Source organism: Oratosquilla oratoria, chromosome 8 (genome assembly GCF_046742065.1).
Source record: "Oratosquilla oratoria isolate Oo_2021 chromosome 8, ASM4674206v1, whole genome shotgun sequence".
In the NCBI taxonomy this organism is placed as follows: domain Eukaryota; kingdom Metazoa; phylum Arthropoda; class Malacostraca; order Stomatopoda; family Squillidae; genus Oratosquilla; species Oratosquilla oratoria.
In genome coordinates, this window is record NC_134784.1 from 6,620,358 (window position 1) to 6,630,357 (window position 10,000).

At 36.8% G+C, this 10,000-nt stretch overlaps 1 pseudogene; it reads left to right on the top strand.

The window, feature by feature from the left end:
* The first annotated feature begins 33 nt into the window (after positions 1-33).
* On the top strand, positions 34-2,414 carry LOC143027448 (uncharacterized; annotated as a pseudogene).
* The last annotated feature ends 7,586 nt before the right edge of the window (positions 2,415-10,000 follow it).

The following is a 10,000-nucleotide window of genomic DNA, read 5'->3' on the forward strand; positions in this document are numbered from 1 at the left end:
TTGCGCCAACAGCTCAGTCTTTCCTTTGTAACCATGGCAATCACACGGGACACTCAGGAATTTTGGAGGAAATTCATCCAAATACAGATATTTTCCTGCTTTGTGGAAAGTAAAAAGTGACGAGTACAAGAACAGAAGCTTAAAAAGTGAATGCTACGTGAAATTAATTGACAAAATAAGAGAAATTGACCCAAATACCATTCGTTCCACAGTAACCAAGAAAATAAATAGTTCACGTTCTAAATATCGTCGAGAACTGAAGAAGGTGATGAATAGTGCGAAGTCAGGTGCTGTTTGGGTTAGACGATATTTACAAATCTTCACTGTGGTACTTCGATGAGCTCGCGTTCCTTCGTGACCAAGAATTGCAGCAAGAAGGAGTGTCAAGTCTGGATGATGGGGAAGATGGTAATGAGGGATCAATAGATAATATTGTAAGTATTCACCCTTTTATTTTCATAATAACATAAGTGAATCTAATTATATATATATATATATATATATATATATATATATATATACATATATATATATTGGTGAAGCGTGGCAGGAGATTCTCTCTGAGGCATATTCTGTTAAAAACGACAGCAAAAGAATTATTGATTAGTTTTTTTAAATCAGATTTCCAAAATTCATAGGAAACACAAAAGTTATAATATACACAAAAGTATAGTACACAATAAACACAATACAAGAAATTAATACAAGAAATACAGCAAAAAACAAAATACAAGCACAACAAAATAGTTATCAAGACGTTCTTATTCATTACCTAAAGCCAATTTGACAAATATCACCAGGGACATGATACATAACCTTTGATAGCATATGTATATAATGTTACATAGTCAAACAAAAGTTGGCATTCAAATTGTGTAATTATGTTTGACACTGACAAACATTATAATATACCCAAATGATTTTAATGCATTACATGTCAATCCTAGACTCCTGCCAAGGAACAGATTCTTCGTTATTGAAGTAATCACAAAATGCATCCCTTACATTCTTAGCAGATGAAGTAGCATTACGAGAACATGTTGGTGCCAGGGGAATAGGTTGCTTATCAGATCTCAAATTTCCTTCATTAACCTGCCTACTACTCGCATCTTCTACTTCAAATCTGGTATCTAGATATGCTTGTACGTTTCGTTTCCTTAAGTAGTTATGAAAATAACAACATGCCATTACTATTGTTGAAGCTTTCGCTGGACACACATTAATGGTAGACAAAAGAACTCTAAATCGTGATGACATTATCCCAAAAGCATTTTCAACAATCCGTCGAGCTCGTGACAGTCTGTAATTATAGACAGCTTGTGATTTGCTCATTTGTCTGTGTGCAAAAGGCTTCATTAGGTTATTCAGTAAAGGAAAGGCATCATCTGCTACGAATACATATGGCATAACTTCAGGGTACCCAGACATGGTGTTTGGCTCTGGAATATTTAACTGCTTTTCTTTCAGCCTCTTGCCAAATTTTGTGTTTCCAAACACCCCACCATCCGATACTCTACCATTGGCACCTGCATCAACCATTATAGATTCATAGTTGGCATTAACAACAGCCATTAGCACAATGCTGAATGTATGTTTGCAGTTGTAGTAGTATAAACCAGAACCACAGGGTTTCTTATTTTGCACATGCTTCCCATCAAGCGTCCCGAGACAATGGGGAAATTGCAAAGTCCTCTCAAATGCAGCAGCTACTTCTAACCATTCATCTGATGTTTTGGGGAGCTGTAATAAAGTTTGAATTTTAAATAAATCTCAATGTTTTACCAACGTACAATTTTCGTTACTGTCGTTATGAATTTCATAATTTATATCTTTATCATCACTATCTTTTCAAAAATGTAAAATTTGACCGTTATGATATACTCCTATTATTTTGCAGGATCCGTCCACATCTGCCACTGAATCACAGGAGGTGTATGCTCATACCTCAAAGAGGAAAAAGAAATTTTATATGGAAAGTAAACGTTACGAAGCACTTTCTCTTGCATGTGCACACCTTCAGCAAAGTAACGACTCTATTGATATACTAGGAAGGAGCTGGGCTCAAGAATTTCGGAATGTGAGTGCAGAACAGCAAATATATGCAAGGAAGGCTATTAATGATATTCTTTTGGGGGCTCGTTTAGGAACATAACACAGACATAGTGTGAAAATGAATGAAAATGCTGATGTTCAAACTAGATCTTCCACACCTTTTTGTGACCTCTCCTCCGGGAGCATTTTAAGTATACCAGTGGACTTAACACTACTCTGGGGAATATTGTCACTACTGCAGATGCGAATGGAGTGCGTGTTTACAGAACAGTGTCAGACCTTTCTAGTGATCCCCAGTACTTACAGCATATAAAATAACCTACATTATGGCATATTGATGGTGGAAATAATCATGTAGGCTCATTTTTTCTTTTTCTTTCAAGCAATCAAGCAATCTATGTTCACAGTAGATAATTCACGTACGTAATAGGTAAAAGTTAATATATATATATATATATATATATATATATATATATATATATATATATTATATGCAAATAGAGTCTTAAAGCAATGTTACGATACCCAATAAATCGTATTTCTCTTATCTGTACCTCATTAAACCTACCTTGATATACTCCTTCAATACAGTGACGATAGCACTACAGGTTTCCATAATGATACGACCAAGACTTTGTGGAGAGATGGCAGTGGCGAACACAAGTTCCTGAAATGTTTGTCCAGTAGCTAAGAATCGTAGAGTACTGGAAAGCCTTTCACTGGGTGAAATGGATTCTCTCGGCTTAGTATCCAGTTTCTGTATGAGAGGCATAGTCTTTTCTAGCAAATTCATAAATGATTCTCTGTCCATACGTAAAAAAAATTGTAATCTGCAGGAACAGAGAGAAGCAATTCCTGTAGGAGGTTTTCAAGTGTAATTTTTTTTTTTTTTTTCCTAAGCCACTCTTTCATCCACACCTTTCTTTTCACAATTTCCTTTTCTTCATCGTCTAAAACCAGAAGAATGGCTATGCATGCAGCCGCTTTACTCATCTTCACTCCACAAAATCCAAGAGGTAAGTAATGATTGTTCAATCTTACTGATAGTGTGTGTCCCAAATACTGTTTGCACAATCTCGATGACTGCAGTCATGACCGACAGTGTATAGGGGCCTTAACACTCAAGCACGAGCACTCAAACGCACGCTAACCATTCGAACGCATGCCAACGGAAGTACATACTCATGGAACGGCACGAACTGAAAGCTGTTAATCCCCTCCCCTACATCATTTTACTGGATTTACGTGTTTATGCGAATAATTGTTATAATTTAAAGGGGATGCAACAGCCTCATTCCCAGTCACACTCACTTGGAGTACATGAATGTTGGCCTTGGTAGAAGTGAGCTTCTTGCTCAATGGACATTTTGAAATATAAACAAATGAGCCGGACGACATACTGACGATGAATTAGCTGTTTACCATCAGTGTTTACGGTCAGCAATAATCTACTGATGTGAGACTTGGAAACTGACGAAGGCGGTGGAGACAAAGCTAAAGAGTGTACAGAGGAGAATGGAGAAGTCAGTGGTGGGAATAACGCTGAGACAGAAAGAGAGCAGACTAGAGTGAAATATATTGTGTATACGGCAAAAGAGAGGAAGTGAGAGCGCGAACAACTGACGAGCGGTAGAACAAGTATGTTACTGAGGGGACGCCACAAGATGGGAAGCGTGCAAGAGGGAGATCAGACAAGTGGAAAGACGAGATAGGGAATTTTATTGGAGTGACGTGGCAGGGGTTAGCCTTGTCGTGCGAGTCATGGAATGTTATGAAAGAGGCCTTTCTTCAGCAGTGGACTCAGGATGGCTGATTGATTGATAGATTGATTGCATGACTAATATCCATCAATCCACCCACGTAATAGAAACCTACGGGAAATACACATGGACATCATTATTCAATAAAATACCTGATAGTGTTTTAAATACTATCGTTTATGAAAAGATGGGTACGTAGGTACGAGTACCCATCAGTGTTTTGAAAAGTATGCGCATATGAAAAAATACATTACAATTTAAGTAATAGTCTGTCCTAACGAAAATACTTATCCTGTATACAAATTTCATAAACAAGACACATGTCGATACATTATATAAGAACATAAAAATGCCTACACAAGGCAGTTCCATGTCCCTTTTCACCTTTCATCCCTATCAATAGATTTATCTTATCTTTCCGTAAATCACCGATTGTTTCAGCGTTCACTACATTGTTATTAAGTCTGTTCAATTCGTTACCACTGTGTGGTAAATCAGCTTTTGCGTATTTCCTGTTGAAATCCAAAATTTTGTCTTGAATAAATCCATTACTACGATTCCTTCCCTGTTGCCTTAATATGATGATCTGTATCACCCTAGTTTAAAACCCTTGGCGCGCGCACGCGCGGACACACACACACACACACACACACACACACACACACACACACACACACACACACACACACACACACACACACACACACACACAGTTGGTAGAGCGCTGGACTGGGAAGTACAATAGTGGTCGCAGTACCCAGTTCGAATCCTGCCCAGGGCCGAGATTATTTCGGTATCGCTGTGCTTCGGGTCGTTACTCTGACTCTCGTGGGCGGGGAGTTGGGTGTGTGTGTGTGTGTGTGTGAAAGGTCATAGCATTACCCATAGATCGGTCATACGAGCTCTGAGCTCTCTTCCGGGAGGGAAATAGCTGTCGATCACGAGACCAACACGTGATCCAAAGACCAAGGTGAATACACACACACACACACACACACACACACACACACACACAAAAGAGACTAACAAAACTTGAACTACAGACATTAGAACAAAGGGGAGAGAGAGAGGAGATTTGGTAATTATTTATAGAATCATGAAAGGAATATAAACTATTGATAGAGAGGATCTAATAAAATGGGATAGTAGAAATAAAAGAGGACATGGAAAGAAAATCAAGAAAGACAGTTATAGAAGGGACCTGAAAAAGGACAGCTTTCCCTACAGAGTAATAGACATCTGGAACAAGTTGGACGAAAAAGTGGTGTGTGTAAAAACAATTCATGAATTTAAAAACAGTTTAGATAAAATGACATATGAAGACGGGACGAGCATAGCTCCCCTTCCCGTAAAATACAAATAGGTAAATACAACTAGGTAAATACACATACACACCAGATGTTGCGAGATACAAAGGTTACCACGAGCATAGCTCCCCTTCCTGTATAATACAACTAGGTACAACTAGATACACACACACACACACACACACACACACACATATATATATATATATATATATATATATATATATATATATATATATATATATATATATATATATATATATATATCGTATGAAGTGTTCCGTGTATATGAAACGCAAGTTACAACAACAGATAAATCTTGAATCATTTCATCAGCGGTCGGTAGAAGTTTGTTGGACTTCCCATGAAATAGTTACGAATCACGTCACTAAGTAACGATTTGATCAGAGGAAGCAATCACGAGAACCAGAAGTTTAACCATGCTAGGCTCTTGCATTGCATCGATTCTGCATGGTTTCTGTGTAATGGGTTTGGAACGGCTAAGCAAGAAAATATGCGCAGTGCGCACTGATCTGTTGTTAACGGTTGACTGGATGAAAAAGAATTAAAGTAGCAATACATTCCAGTTTATGAAAATATAAATGAATATGAGAAATAACTAAGATGATAAAACAATAAGAAAAATAGTACATAATACGTCTAACACAAAACAAGAAGAACGAAAAATGCAGAAAAAGCGGAATTGGCAATGTGATTGTGCTCCAGATCTCAAATATATATATATATATATATATATATATATATATATATATATATATATATATATAAACTCTTCTGCCGGGATGCGAACCCTTGCCTGAGCGGCTTGCGTCATTACAAGACAAGGTCCGCACCCACTACTTTATCTCTATCCATCTCGAGATGGAGTATTGGCTACGGTTCTTGTCTTGTAAAAACGCAAGCCGCTCGGGTGAGGGATCATATCTAAGCAGAAGAGTTTATTTCCAATTGTCAACTGACACAAATATATATATATAGTATGTATATCTCTTTCATCTATCTGCAATGAATTCACTAAAACAAAATAAGTGATAGATATATTTCGTATACGAAAAAAGCTAATTCATAAATCACGAAATCAATTTAATTTGTATCCATGTGATAGGTTTATTGTAAAAGACATGGCTGCAATTTATAGGTCAACTATTATGAAAACACTGGAAAGAAATTAAGGAAATGACACTGGGCCTGATTGGTGTATATATGTACATTTTCATCAGCCGACTTGCAGTCCTTAAGCAACCAAGGCTGAGTACCTGCCCTGTATTCTGTAATTCCATCGGGTTTTGTTTTTTTCTCCCACGACTGTCTTGTGCTGAAGAGCCGCATAGAGGATTCGTGAGATAAGATTTAAGAAGGACAGTAGAGTGGTACACAGTAGAAGTCAAAAGTTATCAGCATTATTTTTATTTATCTATTTATTTATTTTTGTCTCCAGTCGGAAAAGTGCTGCTTGACTGGTTACCGTGTCAACATACACACACACATTGATTCTTAACAATATATTTTTCGTTAAAATTCATAATTTCGAATTTGTAATTGATACTGAGTTGCATTGTACATAAAAAAAAAATTAATTGCCAGTACTTTGATTTAAATATATCATTATAAGAGGAATAGGCTTTTTTCATTCAAAAACTGAATCATGAAATAAATTTTCATTTTTCGTTAACATTAGTAATTCGTAGTGCATTATTGGTATTAATCCTTATGGTGAAAAATAATGTATCAATTTTATTGCTAGTCCTCTTTTATAGCTGAGTTTATATAGAATCAAAGTTAAGTCACGGGTTAACTTTTCAGCTATTATTATTATTATTATTATTACTATTATTATTATTATTATTATTACTATTATTATTATTATTATTATTATTATTATTATTATTATTATTATTATTATTATTATTATTATTATTATTATTATTATTATTATTATTATTATTGTCATTTATTATTATTATTATTATTATTATTATTATTATTATTATTATTATTATTATTATTATTATTATTATTATTATTATTATTATTATTATTATTATCATCATTATTATTATTATCATTATCATTATTATTTTATTTTCCCAGGATTCTTGGCTGAGAGAGACTACATGAAAACCGTAAATGTAGTTAAAACCGTAAATGAGTTATCTTTGTAATGGCTTAGTAAAGCAAAAACCAGCCATTACAAAGATAACTCCAACACTCGTAACATACACAATTGGGACAAAAAAAAAAAGTATAAAATTACCATACCATGACTCCATCCACAAAGCTTCTAAACTACTTCCTCCTGAACAAATAAAATTTACTTTTAATTATCCCAACAGCCTATTTTCTAAAGTAGTTAATATCCATAGAAGAACCCAAGATAATAACAACCCAGGAGTTTATAAATTACCATGCAAAGATTGTGATCAAGTGTACTGGGGTCAAACCGGACGAAACCTCACGACCAGGATTAAAGAACACAAAAACTCGGTTAAATATGCATACGAGAACTCTGCAGTGTTTCTTCACTCATCCAACAAAGACCACCGCATAGACTGGGACAACGCAGATATAATTTTTAAATCAAATTGTAGCTTAAAGAGAAAAATAATAGAATCTTCTTTCATCAAAGATGTCTCGAATTTCAACATCTCAAAAGGTCATTGGATTCCGGACTGTATTACATCATTAGCAGTTAATAAAATATGTTCAAACATTATTGGTTCCAACAACGATCACCCTACCTAGGGTATATTCACCTGTGTCTTCCCATTGTCCCCCTTCATGTACCTCATTACTATGTATATATTCTTGTACTATACCTTTGTAATCATTCTGCTGAAGAGGACCACAGAGTGGTCGAAATATACAGGAACAATCATCTCACTTTTTATCTTTTTCCACCGAGAGTGGGGTCTAAGTTTAAATATATATATATACATACATACATATACCAAGGCTTTTTCCCCCTTCCAAGGAAGGTAGCCAAAAAGGGAAAGCCATAAAAAACATCCCACCCATTTCACCCCCAATACACTCCACACCCACTCCCACCCTTCCTCTCATCTGAGCACCTCTTGGATGACGGGTCATCCCTGCACCCCGCCCACCGCCCTGGGTCAGAAAGCAGTGTCGCAAGACACAGTACATCCACAGCAAGGCCGCTTCATTTAATCGGCGACCCCCCCTCTCCGTCCCCCTTGCATATAAGGAGAGGACGGGGAGAAATCCCTTCGGGCTGCGTTCAAAATTTACTACACATCATACTACCCACCCCCCCAACCCCCAGCCCATTCCTCCTCATGCAATCACAACATCATCCATATACAACCATTCTCCACTCACCTCTGTCTTCCGTCCTCTCCCTTCCTTCCTCAACAGACATTCCCCTCATCCCCAAATCCCCTGTTCACCCCATCCATCCACCCTCATCCTATGGACGTCCCCTCAATGTTCACTCCCTCCACATCTGCCTTCCATACCTCTTTTACTAGTCTTTCTTCACTCATTCTTTCCATGTGTCCAAACCATCCTAATATTTTCTTTCATCACACCTCTCTCCCAAATCCTTTTTCACCCCTGTTCTCCTCCTCACCTCCTCATTTCTCACTCTATCTAGCCTAGTAACCCCCGCCATACTTCTCAGACACCTCATCTCAAACACATTCAAACTCCTTCTCTCTTCTTCTCTTATGTTCACTGCCGTTTCTGCCCATACAGTGCTGTTGGCACAATCACTCCTTCATACAGTCTCCTCTTCGCATCCATTCCCAAATGTCTATTTCTCATTACACTCTTTAAACCACCAAGGCATTTACTCGCTTCTCTCAATCTACATTCTACCTCCACCTTCACTCCACCTTTTCCTGCTATACTTGCACCCAAAGTATCTAAAACTATCCACTTCCTCCAGTCGCTCTCCCTTAATGCTCACTTCCAGTCTACTGCCACTTTCACCCCTTGTACATCTCATCACCTTACTTTTACCCACATTTATCTTTAGTTTTCTTCTATCACATACTCTCCCAAACTCTGCCACCAGCTTCCTCAATCCCTCCTCTGACCCTGCCACAAGCGCAGTGTCGTCCGCAAACAACAGCTGGCTCACCTCCCCATCACTAATATGAATATTTCAGTTATTATTTTCAGCGATAATGTTTTTGGATATAGGGGTACCTTGGCTCACATAACAGGTTGGAGTTGTCTCGATTCAACTAGATCGGGTAGGACTTTTTTCTGGCTGTAGCCATACGATTTAATTTATTTATATATATATATAACAACCTCGATTTTGAGTAGACTGTAATAGAAAGTCGGACAAATAAACTTCTGTATTAGGCTTAATTGAATATAAATGAAATAAGAAATATAAAAGGGTTGTCGACCAGTCATTGGCGAGAGCATAACAGGCTCACATAACAGGTTGGAGTTGTCTCGATTCAACTAGATCGGGTAGGACGACTTTTTTCTGGCTGTAGCCAGACGATTTAATTTATTTGTGTATATATATATATATATATATATATATATATATATATATATATATATATATATATATATATAACAACCTCGATTTTGAGTAAACTATAATAGAAAGTCGGATAAATAAACTTCTGTATTAGGCTTAATTGAATATAAATGAAATAAGAAATATAAAAGGGTTGTCGACCATAGTCATTGGCAAGAGTAGGGCCGATGAACTGTGTGGAAGACAAACCCTGAATGCTTCCACCACACAGTTCCACGAGGATGGAGACCTTAATTTGAAAGTAGTAGTAGTAGTAGTAGTAGTAGTAGTAGTAGTAGTAGTAGTAGTAGTAGTAGTAGTAGTAGTAGTAGTAGTAGTAGTAGTAGTAGTAGTAGTAG